Source organism: Pezoporus occidentalis, unplaced genomic scaffold, assembly GCF_034315485.1.
Source record: "Pezoporus occidentalis ecotype Australia unplaced genomic scaffold, CSIRO_AGI_Poc_V1 ctg41, whole genome shotgun sequence".
NCBI lineage: Eukaryota > Metazoa > Chordata > Aves > Psittaciformes > Psittacidae > Pezoporus > Pezoporus occidentalis.
In genome coordinates, this window is record NW_026915736.1 from 3,919,998 (window position 1) to 3,934,608 (window position 14,611).

Sequence of the window (14,611 nt, forward strand, 5' to 3'; positions counted from 1 at the left end):
AGGCTTTCCATGTCTCTATGTAAGAGAAGGATGGCAGGTTAGACTCAAAAGGAGCATAAAGTATAGCTCTGCTTGCCTTGCTCTGAAATGGCAAACTCAATGTTGGCATCAAACACCGGAGCACATTAAATCTCCTATTGCACAGTTCATCAGTATGACAACAGCTGCAAGTGAATGGGAGATAGGGAACACAGAAAGTGCCCTCAAACCTGGGTATTGTTAAGGTCTGCACCTCCCCTTAATTAGGTTCATCTGCAAAAGCACCAATCAGTCCTAATGGAAAAAAAGAGAAAAAGAAAAAAAAGAAGCTGTCAGGGCATGAGCTATATAACTGCTTCAGCTGCTGGACTTCTAGGTCTGTTGGTTTGGGACCCATAGCTGTGTTTTGTTGCAGGAAGCTTATTCTTCCTGGGCTGAAGAAGAAAAGGTATTTTCCCTTTTGGCTTATGAAATACATAGATGTAAAAAAGCATTTGGGGGCTGGTTTTTTTAGCTTTTATTACAAGTGGCAATTAAAAACAAAAAAAACAGGTCAAATGGGAGTGAAATTTTGTTGGGATGTTCTTTTGTTTTGTTTTTTTTTTTTTTGGGAGGGGTGGAGAAGAAAAAGAAAAATTAAAATCACTGTAAATAGCTAGCAAATTTATTTTAATCCCAAAGTAAGTATTTTACTTTCTGCTATAATCATGAGATTGAATACAGAAGTAAATCTGTATGAATTTTAAAGCAAAATTCTTATTTCCACATCAGAAAAGGAAAGACTGTTTCCAAGTGGTTGCCTTGACTTTTTCTTGTTTCCTTGGTGTTTTGCTCTGTTAAAATTGCTTGACTGGCTGTTGTAAACGCACAAATTGATGCAGGCGAATGCATCTGAGGGTTTTTTTTCTGTGAACAAACTAGTCTTCTGAAATATTTTCATGCTTCTTCAAAGCGCATATAAAAAATACTAAATTTGATCTTTGACTGGGTAAGTGGCTCTGAGAAGGGTCTGAGTGCCTTCTGTTTCCATTAAAGCCATGAAATACTTTTCTGATGACTCTTAGCATTTCCCAGGATTAGTTTGCCATCTCATGCCTTGTATGTATTCCAGCCTGCTCCCAGAACAGGGGAAGCAGCACTCAAGAGTGCTCTGCTCACATGCATGTGCGCAAACCCTGACTTTCGTGCACTGCAGTATCTATAATCAGTGCTTTTTTTGTAGGAGGTAGCTTTGTAGTTTGGATTAGGGTGGAGTAGCTAAAGGAAAATAGTAAAAATATTTGTTTTATTTCCTTAAGATACTGTGAAACAAAAGAAATTTTTAAACAAAACTGACCTAGGAACTTAGTTACATATGGGTAAATGCAGTCCTGGTTGTATGCCCACAACAAAACCACATTTCTGAAAAGGAACACCCCAGGTTTCTAAAGGTGTATTATTAGTACTCTTCAGCAAAATATTTCAACAAACATCAATAGCCAAGGCAGAGAAAAGCAATGGCCACAAAATGGCTTCTTGGAGGAGGCTGCATCCATCAGTCATAAACCTGGCCTTGTAAAAGTTGCTACTTGCCATCCCTAGCCAAATCCTTCCTGGTAAAATGTGTATCATTTGAGACATGGCCCTGCACATCTTGGTACAAAGAGAAAACTCCTATCAGATTTCTTTTTCTTTGACTGTGTTAGACAACCACAATTGCAATTCCCTGCAGGCCTGAGCACCAGCACAGTCATTGCCATGTCACTCAGCTGACATGTTTTCAAATCGGCCCTTTTCTGCACCTTTCCCTTAACACGAGTTACAGCTGTATTCATATTCCCTGCCCTGGTTTGGTACTAGGGTTAGAGCCAGCAGAATCAGGTTTATTTTGCTGCTTAAGTCTTCCAGAAAAGTGTCTATCAAGCCTGCAGTAATTCACTTTAAAGCAGTGGCTGGCATACCCTGATCAGGAACCCTGCTTCTACTGCTTGTTACTACTAAGTTAGTAAAGGCTTGTTACTATGCCTTTACTTCAAGACATCATAGGTGCGCAAAATGCAAACTGCAGAGGAGGTCAGGGCACTGTAGATGCGTATCAAAGTTGCCTGAGTATGAGAAAGTCAGCGATGCCTATGATGGAGGCAGCAGTTAGTTGTCAAGCTTCAGTCTCTGGCACATTACACAAACTGCACTTTGTGTCATATCCATTGTGTGTACCTGCCAGTTCTGTAAAGCACAAATTTTGCCAAGGGAGAATTTCATATGGTTTCTTGTCATTTGTTAGGATTTGATTTCTTTAAAAAAGGAAGTTGGATTATTTTTCTTTGTAAGGCTATAAAAATAAGAAATAGATAACAGAGGATGGAAAATAACTGTTGAAGTCAGAAATAAAACATATGTTAATTGTTATGTTTGCTCCAATTACGTTGTCCTTAAGGTTCAAAAGAAAGCTGCTCTTTATGTGTAGGATAACGCTATCCTTGGCTATTACCATTTACCTAGCCATTAAATAAAAAAATGTTGAAGAAATGAGCAGAAGTCAGTGATGTTTCACGGAGTAGAAAGATTAATCCTGAATTATGTGACTTAGGCATGGATATACATGACCAGTGTTTCAACTAATTGAGGGGAAAAAAGCTATCCTAGTCTAAAATGCAAATGAGAAGCAGTAGGACATACTGTAAAGGAATATTTCAGCCATCTTGGGTAAAACAGCATTGGTGACAAAGGTGAAAGCAGAATAGGATTCTGCAAAAATAACTGGTAAAACAAAGCGCTTACACTTAGCAGAAGTATTTGGAACAGAATACCATGTGATGATGGTCTTCCCTGTTTCTTGCAACTTTGAATGAAATACATTTAGTTACTGCGCTATCCAGATGAAGGTGATATGTTCTGCATATGATCTCAGCTCTGTAGACTGGGAGGTCATTTCCAGTCAGAAATGTTGATCTTCTAGGGGAAGGGAAGGGGCCCCACCCATGTTTCATTCAATAGGATGAAAGTCCTGAAAAGGAAGAGGTCTTTTAATTATTCAAAATAAATCAGTTTTTGTTATTACTAGAGTATGACACAGAACTCTGTCAACAGTGGTATGGTTCCCTCTAGGCGTCTGACAGCCAACATTTTGTCAGCTTAAATACTGGTTCTCCTAAGGTGGGAGGGCCTGGATCCAGCTGAAAGAAAGCTTCTGAGAGGGACAAACCTGCGACTGCCTCTTTCTCTTGCAAAGTAAGAATGCTGAATCGTGGGAGGTGACATGAACATTTTATCCACGGCAGGGTGTTTTTCATCCACAGCAGTCTCTGCACAGAAGCAGCAGTAGCTGTTGTTGCCGTGCTCTCTGAAAAACATGTTCGTGCTCTGAGGGCAGAGCTCTACTGACACCCTGCACACCCCTGGAATGGAAATGTGGAGTAATGCTATGGGTCATAGTAGGCTGGGAAGAAATGCATGACAGTCTTGCACAAAATAGAAGGATGCCCTGAATTGCTGTGGAGTGGAAAGTATGTAATTTCAAGTGAGCTCATATAATATTGAGATGCACTTTATTCCAGAATGTGGAGGTCAGTGTGAGACACAAGATCAATGTCCCTTAGCTGGCTACATTAAATAGCTTAAAGACAGGGTCTAATATTAAAGTGATATATGGAGAAAAAAAAATAATGGAAGAAGCCATCCTTCTCTTGGCATACAGTAAACAGTCTTAAGTCACAGTCATGTTCAGAGCACACTCTAAGCCCAAGGATTGTACCAGTTCTGTTGACAGAAGATGCCTCCCTATAGAAAGGTCATACAGTGACCCCACGTTGCCAGTGATTTTGACTTGTATCACCACTTTAATTCTTCTTGATGGATCAGGTCTGCTTTTTGTAAGGGCTACAATCTTATGTTACTATGGAAACTTCTTTTTTTTCTCTGAAATGGGACTCTTGCCAGATGTGTGGCACTTTATATTTAGAGGTGTAAAGGACTTCACAGCTCCTTTAGGACTCTGCCCTAGAAAGGCATGTCACTGCCATAGTTTCAGTAATTTACATGAGCATGAGATCACCCCATCTGAGTTTAGGCGAATTTGATTCAGAAACTGAGCTGAGATGTACTGGTATATTGTTTTGAAGATCATTCAGATGGGTTTATCAATTTGGACCATAATATATTGTGTAAGCCTTCCTTTTCTTAAATCCATGCATTAGTCTCTGTTTTCTGGGAGACAGACTTAAGTTCTGAGAGGTGAAGAGTTAAAAAATGCTACATTTATCACTTAACACTTCTGACAGTTCACAAAATTATCAAACATCTGAAAAATTCTGTTTCAGGTGAAAGCAGCCCAAAAAGACCCAAGACAGAAATTTTTTAATAGAAACACTGAGAAATTTAGTATTCCGTTTTACATTAAAAAATACAAACATAAAGTATTTAAAATATTTTTACTTTAGGTCTGTATATCGATATGAGGAAGTAGATAATTGCTGAGAAATGTGTCTGAAAGAGGACTGAGTATGTCTATCAGCAAGCCACAGTTTAACTGAACATTTAACAGGCTGCCTCCAGCCAAAGTGTGCCAATTCTGTACATGGGATGAAATAAAGCAAAAAAAAACCAAAATGCCTATGACTTACAACATTTACATATGGAGGGATTTCCTTTTGTTTTCAGTGTAGTTGTTTTGTTATTTTACTCCTTGTTTTCTTTGAATTTCAGCTAAAGTGAGAAACTCAAGGCAAACTAAAACACCACACCTAAACTCTGTTTAGTGATTAGTATTAAGAAAGATAATTGTGGAAATAAGGATACATTGATGCTAATGTTTCAGCCTTTGTACAGCATGCCTCAAGAGACTAAATTTTCTGCTTAAATAGATAGATGATCTTAGGGTCCTTTCCAACCCTAACTATTCTATGATTCTATATCATGAAAGAGCAATTATTTAAAAGTATTTTGAAATTAAGCTGCAGGTATTTCATGGATTTGGTTGGTTTAAAGTTAATGCTACTTCAAAAATGTTGTTTTCTTAGTTAAATGCAATTTAAACTGCTGAGTAAGCTAGGACAGCTAAATACATCCTTTTACATTGCAGCTCTTTATCTTTAAACTCCCTCACTTATTTTTCAAAAGATTAAAACAGCAGTTCAATCTTCTGTATTTCTTCTTTTGCATCAGCTGAAAGGCACAGTTTTACAAAGCCCCAAAGTAAAACCCCATCACTCTTTTCTACAGACATTGTATCCTTTGCAGAGCCCGATGGCAGAGTTGCAAGGAATAATTACACATGACAGCTTGTGGGAGTTTTCCTTGAGCAGGTCCAGAACAGGTTCTGGAAAGGTGGTGATGGTTTTTGCTGCAGGGTGCTGGGTTATTTCCAGATTTACTGGGTTAAGTGCATGTCTGGGATGGGTGCTAAGCTCTGCGTTACCTTCTGTGTCCAACTGCACTCCTGCACTGCTTCTAAGCACTCCTGGAGCCAAATAAGAGGCTGACATGGCCCTTACCTGCTCCACAATATGTACCTTGCTACAGGTACTCATGCCAAGGTCATGCATCTTCCTGCAGCTCAGCATGAGGGGCCTTCAGCCTCTGGCTGTTGCTCAAAGAGCAGGCCATCCACCTCCCCTCTGGCTCACCGTGGCACATCAACACCTTCTGTTATTCTGTTCTCGTTATTCTCTGAGTTTTTCTCCCAGATGTGAACATCCCAAATGCAAGATTCAATCCTCAATATTATATCTTCAAATTTTTTACCTCTTTGTGTTGTTAAAATACCAGTATATTCTGGGGACTTGCGTGAAATATATAAAGGTGCTTTTGGTAATTTAATTTATATTTTCATTGTCTAGTGACTTGGTTGTAGTGAGAATGGAAGCAGAGAAGATTGATAATGCAGAGAATGTCTTCAGCTTCCAGAGCAGAAGCTCCTCCATGTAGTCAGTGGGAGGGTTACATTTAAAACTCATGAAGACAACCCTGAAAAGACTAGATTAGTTCTGATGTGTTATTCCAGCCTTTATCCATTAAACGAACAGCAGATGGTTCATCATGTTATATTCTATTGACCTACAGGAAGTGATAGAAAAGGTGTTTTTGTCACTCCTACTTGCTACAAAAAATGTAAAATTTGCTTTTAGCTGTTAACTAGTGACCTTAATTTGGGTATCTGTCTTGTTTAATGAGGAGAGGGGAAAAAAAAATCAATGAAAGTAGGGGTTTTAAATATGTTATCTGAATCCCCTGGGCTTATTAGGTAGGATAGTCTTGTAGACAGCAAGATCCATATGGAAATCCTTGAGGTAATTTCATGCAGTGTTGTCCTATACTTGTAATTCTTCGCCTGTGCAGATGATTTTCTACCTGACCAGACTAAGTAAAATGGGCAAGTCACCCATTAAGAGGATTAAAGGCTTCTGGCTATAACAAAGCAGAGACCAAGCCTTCATATGTGGCATGGAGTTGAGCTAGTATGATAAAATAAATGAAGAAAAAAAATTATCTAATTTTCATTTCTGACATGCTTAGATAACAGAAGAATTCAGAGTTGTTCTATTTTAAATGAGAAACATAGTTTACAATGGACCATTCAGGGGTAAATCAAGTTTAGAATATTAACTAGGCCCCTAAAAGCAGCCTCCAACTTTTCTGTGAGTTGTTCTCCTAAAAGAAATATGGTCTGGAGTTTGTCAGTCTCTTGAATGTTTTATAGCCTTAGAAAGTTATATTAAGAATGTGAACTTGGACAGAATTCCTGTAATTGTAGACAAAACCTGTCAATTGTGCAATTGGCTTAGTTCAGTAAAATCTACAGATCAGTCATGAAGCTGGAAGGAATTTATGGACATAAAGTACTAATTTCAATCACCAGGGCACAGGTGGTATTTACATGTGGGGGATTTAGGCAGCAGGGGTGAAAAGAAAAGCAGAGTCTAACAACTGGTAACAATCCTGTTTCATATCCAGTTTTGATCTGTTTGGCTACCCTGAATCTTCAGTGAAAAGTCGAATATGCTTAATTTAAGTAGTTTCTGAATGATGAAGGAATATAGGGCTGACTCTGTTCTGCAAATTTCTTGGCTGGTTGTATCCCCAAGGAAAATGTTCAAAAATAAAGAACTCTGAGGTGTGTCATTTTCCTGGGGTGGGTTTCGGGAGCCTAACTTTTATCCACTTTATTATTCCTCCATGTGTGCCTTGCACAGGTCACCACTGTGTGATTCATGCTTTAAATTTAGGAGTTTATGTGAGAGGAGATTGCTGATGAGGACTTGTGTTTTCTGACTGTATTAAACAAGAGAGGTGCTACCGTTACACACACACACACACAAAAAAAGAAGCACAATTCCACAGCCCAGAAAAGACAGAATTAAATTCAAAAGGCTTCTTGAGTAATAGTTGGTAGTTAGGGAAAGGTGCTCTAGAAGCAGGCAAACTAAGTTCAAGGACAAGGCAGCTATGGGCTTCTCAGAGGCCTCATGCTTCAGTCTATTATTTATACTGTAAAGAAGCTCAGTGGCTGTTTGATGAAATAACTCAGCAATGTTCAGTTGGCGCTCAGCATATTTTTCAACTGGGAAATTTCCTATCAGCTGTGTAACAGCTTTTACTGACTGAGCAGGCAAGGCAAGCACAGCCAAAGACAAGAGAAAGAAGCAAAAAATAATTGACTTAGAGCAATGCCCGTGTCTTGTGGAAGCCTGCTGCAATAAAGAGTGGCACAACTCTTCTTAAACATTATTTTTACTTAAGTGTATTTTGAGTTGCTGAAGAAATAAGGACTAGCAGCAATAAATCAGGGCTGAATGAAACATGCATTTAAGCCAATTTCCCACGCATCCCAGCAATTTACTAAACCAGTTTGGTGTTGGCATCTACCTCTGTTTTCATCCAACAAAGCTCTGTTTTATAAATGTAAAATAATCTGTGTTTTTTGCAAACTGAATTAAGTCACCCAACTTGATTTTTCTCTAGCAAAGCAAGTTGTCCTAGCACAAAAGCAGTTTATTATACATCCTCAAAGCTTGGTGCAGATTTGGATTAGGAACAGAATGAACCCCTCCTCTACTGTTGGAGTACTTCTGTGGTATCCTTTGACTTCTCTCTTGATGGGTTCAGACATGGGGTCAAGGGTTCATATTCCAAGTGTTGGTAATAAAAAAGAGAGAATATTATATCCTTATTAGCTGGTCTTGACCTTCCTCACCCCTCCCTGGGCCTCTGTTCATGACAGGCTCTGACAACATGATGCTATTATTCAGCATGGTGGATTTATCTCTGAATCTCTGAAGCCTAAGCTGTCTCTTAAAAGAGCCACCTCCAGGGAGAATTGTCTAAGCACAAAAATATTCTTTCATTCTAACAGGATCAGAGATTATGGTGCTTTCATCTGTTCCAGCAAGTGCTAAATCTGCTGATGGTGGGGAATTCCAGGTCTGTTTTCCCTCTAACCATTCTCCATAACAAAAGCAAAACAAAATAATTGATGTGCTGCTCTTAGACTTGGTCTTGTCCTCTCTGGAGCTTAACACTAAACTCTGAAAACAATCTGAAAATGGGGGTTTACTTCCATTATATTTTACTGTTCATTCTTGTTCATCTCTCCTAAACCATGGCACAAATAGAGCCCTATGTTTCAGAGATGATATAAAGCAATGATAAAGTTTATATTTTGTCTAAATGACTATGCAAACTGTTAAAAATTTGGTGATTGGAGACCAGATCAGTTTTCTGGAGAAGGTGACAAGATTACCTGTGTGGAAATCCAGCCTGCTTGGACCATCTCTTCTCACTACACTGCAGCCACATCTCTGCATCCTCAAAATAGATACACTTGCATCTAATCCCTGTGTTCCATCTTCCTTGGCTGGAGGAATGGAGGCAATTGCCCAGTGTGTTAGGGTCTGAGCACTAATGTGTTGTGGGCTGTGAGTTACTCAGAGACTAATTGGAGTCAATATAAGAATTAAGAGGGTCTAGCTCAGGAAGTGTCTGTAAATGCGCTAGCTTTGAAACATGATCAGACTTGAAAGGCAATAGTGATGAGAGAAATAACTAATTTACTCACTGAAGGCCAGAAAGGGGGAGCAAAACATGAAAAGTAGCAGTGGTAGCTATAGGAGGTACTTTATCTTATATTCTTAGAGAAAAGCCCTACAGAGCTGTTGGTATGTTAAGTTCAAGCCAGTAATTTATTTATTTTTTTATATTTTTTTTCCTTTTAAACTCTGAGCTGAACTGCAAAGCCATGAGAAATCTTCATTCATAAGCAGTGGGTTGGGGCCTAAGAGCTCAGGGCCTGGCTGGCTGTACTTCTTTTTCCCTTCTCAGCAGGCAAGTATCAGCAACCATATTCACTGAATGACAGTTTGGCACAAATTATGGTTATTTACAGTGTGATCTTTACTTCGAACAACTTGTGCATGCCATGAAAAGTACTCGCATTTCTCAAACATTTTTCCTAAATTGTAAGTGTGTAGTCACATTGAGTGCATATTTCGTATTTGAGAACTGATTATGCACATGAATTGTTTGGCAAATGTTATCTGAATAATGAACAGTTGAGAAACCGAGTGTTCACTGACAATACCCACAAATGGAACAAAGGTAGAATTCATAAGCTTTGTTATTCATTGTTCAACCAGCTGTAATAAATTTTCTTTCCTTCTCTTGAGAGAAAAATCAGGGAATATGTTCTTTTTCCTGTCCTTATATATCACATTATTTTATTTTTATTTATTTTTTAATACTTCCCCTTTACCCTCACCCCTCCAATGAGTAGAATAGTACTTTAAAATTCCCAAGCTACAACTCATTACCCTGGGAGCATCTCACAGGCAGATCTCTACAAGGGAAAGCACTGAGGGGGATTGGCATTGCTGTTGGAGCAGAACAGACAGAAAAGTTTTTTTACTGTTATTTTAAACAGCTGGGTCTTCTCTTCGTTAAAGTTAATAGACCTATGTAGGGTTGACTGCAGTGAAAAGATGGCTTCATCACCCTTTTGCTGCTGCTAGAAAATGTTGGTTTTTTTTTGAATTCATGGTTTTAAATCATTCTTCCCAGAGCAGTGAGGACTGGGGAAATGGAAAATAGGGCACCCTGAAGGGTGTCAAAAACAGGATTTACTTCTCAGTGCTGCAGGCTCAACAGCAATGAGCTGTGACTCCAGCCAGCCATTGGCAGAGCCCTTGGAGCCCATGCATGACAGAGGTAAAAGTTCAGGTAATTCAGTATCATCTGCTCTCTTGTACCTGCTCTGCTAGTAGCTCTGTCCACAACAGCAAAAGTCAAACCTCAAAATAAGCTGCTTTGATAAACCTGGCTCTATGCCTAGTTAGCTTTCTCCCTCTGGCCTTCAGGGATTCTCTTTTTCTTAGGCTGATATCTGTGGAGTGTTCAGCATTGCTCATGGTGCAGTTGCTTCCCTGCTCATGAAAACAAGGCCAGTAGCACTGGCTCTGCCTTGCACAAGCTGCGGCTGCTCCAAGTGACAAGGTCTTGTGGCTCCAATGCTTGCCTTGTACCTGCCTCGGGGCTGCAGGCCCTGTCTGCCAAACCTGTGCTTTCACACCCCTGACTGCAAGCCAACAGGCCCGTGAGACTAAATATTTGGTTATTTGCCAGGTGGCACTTGAAGGGGTGCACGCACCAGTTTTGCATATGAATTTACAGACTGGCAGAGATGTGCTCATCGCATGCCCTTCCTTTGGAAGACAAGACAGTCCAGCCACCTTCACCTCAGCAGCTGGAAATAACAGACCCACCCTGAGCTTTCTCAAGAAGCAATAACACTTCCCTGCTCACCTTCTCCTTCAGAAGCTTGAGATACTTGAATTAAACAATTCTTGTTTAATTTTTGAGTGCTTTTTTTCCTTTTTTTTTTCTTTTGTGGTTTTCTCAACATATTTCAAATCATTTCTATTTTGAGGTGCTCAAATATTGAATGCTTTTCTCCCAGCAGACAATGAACGTGCATAGACACAAATACATTTTCTGTTTTGACATTGTGTGCAGGAAGTGATACCTATTCTTCCTCATTGGTGTTTCTCTGCTTCCCTTTTTTCCTCCCCCATTGCTACTCTGCAGCTTTTCTAACCCTTCTCCAGTTCTGTAACAAAAATGAGATTCAAACAAAGAAATTTTTTTTTGCTTTTGGGAAATTAACATTTTTCAGGTCTCTTTTTCAAAAGTGATATTGCTAAAGGTAAAAAAGGGGGAGAAAAAAGACAGTAAAAAAGCATCAATGATTATTACATTCAGTGAAAATTTTAAGGATTAGGTCTGCAAACTCTGCTATGTAATTTTGTTTGGTTTTCTGTTGGTTTGTTTTTTTTGGGGGGGGTGGGGGGAGGGAGAGAAAAGTATATTAAAAAGAAACCACCCTACTAGAAAAACTGCCATTTGCTGCTATGAAAGACATAACTTGGAGGATTCAGTCTTCCCCAGCACTAGCATTTAGATGGTTAGCAAGTTTCAATAATTCTGTGGATAACAGATCATCAGGCAGAATTTGGCGTATTGCTATAGCTGCTTCTTGAAATTATTACGCTATTCATATTCAATAGATGGCAGGAATGTAGTTTAAGAACAAAGGTTACTAAGAATCAGAAACAACCAGAGCATTGGGATTCTTTTTTTTCAGAGCAGGCTTTTTTAGATAGCACAGAAGGTAATTTCTCTTGGCTTTCTGGATAAAAGAGACATTTTATTGTCTGCTGAGTCATTCAGTAGCTGAAGGTCTGAGTCAAATGTATCTGCAGCTCTTCTTCATGGTCTAAGTATTTTAGCTGTTCCAAGAACTCTGACAAGGAAGGGTTATGTTCATGATGAAACTGGTGACGTTTGGCTCTGTATGAAATTGTATGGTTGCTAAGGAATGCTTAACTTCTCCAAAAGCAAGTCAGTACTGTGGGATACAGTGAACACCCTAGCTGCTTTCAACCTTTTTCAACCCCAGCATACAGGTTCAGACATCTGGCTCAGTCTACTTCACACTATAAACGTAGCTAGGTGACATAATAAAGTATCTTATTTTCTTATTGCGGGGCTTGGGAAACTAATGACAAGTTACTGAAGCTTATTTACATTTGGATGTAAATATTATAGTGAATGTGCTTTTACTGTCATTTCTCCAATAAAACAGTAAAATATATATAACCTAAATATAAGCTTGTCCATGAAAAATTATTATTTAAAAAAAGGGACTACAAAAACTTTTTAGCAAGTTAACAGTCTTACTGAATGTGAAATACCATGGAAAAATGATAAATGCATATAGAAGGAGAAATAAAGTACACTTATTTTAAAACAATCTGTAAAGGAGGAGACAGTTGTACTCTGGACTTCCAATCTGTCAGAATACAATCTGATAAGCCCTCTTGATTCTTAAAGAAAGTCTTTCAAGGCAATTTTTTTCAGCTTTTAAAACAGTAAAACCCTAAGAATGAAACACGGGTTACCCCTCTAAGGAGCATCTGCCACTTTATACTTTCTTAAAAGCATTGTCAGTAGAACTTTTTGGCCGTTGTGTTAGGAAAAAGAAAAGTGCATTTGTGGCTAAGAAGGTCTTGCTTTGTACTGAAAAGCAAGACAGTAACATACTTGAGCCAATAGCTAAATTTTTAGCAACATATAGCTTTATAGCATTCTATTTCTGAAAGTCATTTAGACTTTCATATGCATCCCAGTGAGTCTAGCTTGTGCCCATCTTTCCCAGAGAGCTAGTCATGGACTTGTTAACTTTCATAGTGCAGCATTATTTGTAGCAATCTCACTATTATCAGTATCAACCTCTTTCACTCGGGGTTTTGCTGCTGTATCTTTCAGATTGCATAAGGATTACATGATAGGATTATGCAAGAAGCTCATGGAAGCCTTCCATGAAAATGCATTTGACTAATTTTTAGGGAAAGGGGAATAGGGCATGGGACTATGGGAGCAGAAATGCTTGTTGCTTAAACTCAGCAAATGAAAAAGGAACATTTATCTAAATGCAAAACTTTGAAAGCAAACCTACAAAGGCTTTCTATGTTAAAGCTGTATCCTTTGCTGTTTTTATAAAGGCTTATTGGTACAGCAGACTAATGCACTATTCATTCACCTTCATTCTAGTCGAGGCCATGTGTAATTGCAGAGAAACAGGTCTCCCTTGATTCCAAAGGGAACTACCGAACAAGCACAACTAATGAAACTACTTTCTTCTGGACTTGTGTCACTTGGGTCAATTCATTTTTTAAATTCAGTTATAGATAGAGTTTTTTGCTCTCTCCTCATATAACAAAAAAGATTCCCCTGCCTTTTTCCCCGAAGCGTTTCCCCTTTTCCCCCCATTGAATATTTAGCAGCTGCAGAAGGTAACTGCATTGAAGATAATCAGGGGTTTGTAAGCTACCACCTTTCTCTATCTCCCTATTTCTATAAGACTCTCAGGAAATTCCTGACCCTTGACAGCCAGGAAATTTGGACATGTTCAGTCACCAGAGTCAATCTAAGACAAAAGTATGGATGCAACATCATTGTGTGGTTCCTATACCATCAAAACACTTCACTTTTTTCCTACTGTTTGAGCATGCAGATTTGAATAAAGACCTCAAAGATTTTTATTCTAGATTATAACAGTAGATGAAAATATTTTTAACAATAGTTTGTTATTAAAGTCTCTGTTTTTACCACTGGTAAAATTATTCAGAGGATGCACCAGAGATTTTAAAGCAGAACAAATGTTAAAGCAAAAGGAGTTTCCAGCCAACAGTTACTGACTGATACATTTGAGGAAGATTCTTTTGTTTTACCCCAGTTATTTACCTTCTTAGTTTTATGTTTGAGCTCTTGCATGTTTTAGTTAGTGGTGTAATAAAAGATAAGCATATGTGCTTTTCACACAATCTCATTTCGATAGTCTAGCAAATAATTAAAGTTGGGTTTTTTTTTCCTTTCCTGTCCTCTTTAAAGTATTTTTCAAAATCTTTTAAAGGCTGCCACTGGCAGCATCATCTCAGGAAAGCTGGATAACTGTATTGCTCCAAACAAGAATGGAAATGCATTTTAACCAAGATATTTTTTCCCAAGTTCTTAATTCAATCAGTCCTTGCTAATTTTCTTTTTCATTTTTTCCTTGTCTCAACTTTCTTTTTGACATTCTAATGACAGCTATAAATGTGGTATCCATAAGAGGATGTTTGTCACTGTATTTTGACAACAAAAGGGCACTTAATCATGTTTTTCGGCTTTCTGTTTGTTTATTTAAATATTTTTGCTGGTTTCCACTATTTTTCATTATTTGCTCTTACACTAAACTGTCTTCTTACCACGGTAGTATTTATCCACCTAAATATTTCCATTATTTCCAGCAGCACTACTCATGATTAATTCATTTATGCAAGGCAGCAGATCTTTTAGCCACAATAAACTCAAGTGCTGTATGTTGGCAAAACATTAGGTGCTGTGGCCCCTACAAAAGCTGATGAGCAGAGCAAGCATATTTGTGCAGAGCACTGAAAACATCAGCATCCTGGAGACTATTTTTCCTCCTTATAAGATAGAGGAGGACTTGGAAATTTTCTTTCTCTGGGTAGAAAAGCATCAGCCATGTTTCCTGTAATTTCAGCAAGTACATGCAAAACAGGGAATGTTCATCAGGCCTTCTTCCATCAAACTTTTTTTTTTT

The 14,611-nt window shown here is 38.5% G+C and overlaps 2 long non-coding RNA genes across 2 annotated transcripts; both read left to right on the forward strand.

Annotated features, from left to right (window-relative positions):
- The first annotated feature begins 348 nt into the window (after window positions 1–348).
- LOC134171591 (uncharacterized) lies at window positions 349–6,690 on the forward strand. Its single transcript, XR_009967675.1, has 3 exons — window positions 349–427; window positions 5,179–5,283; window positions 5,796–6,690. It is a non-coding gene; the product is annotated as an uncharacterized LOC134171591 (long non-coding RNA).
- Window positions 6,691–6,698: 8 nt separating this feature from the next.
- Window positions 6,699–9,617, forward strand: LOC134171592 (uncharacterized). The gene is made up of 3 exons (XR_009967676.1): window positions 6,699–7,069; window positions 7,918–8,029; window positions 8,568–9,617. It is a non-coding gene; the product is annotated as an uncharacterized LOC134171592 (long non-coding RNA).
- Window positions 9,618–14,611: the final 4,994 nt, after the last annotated feature.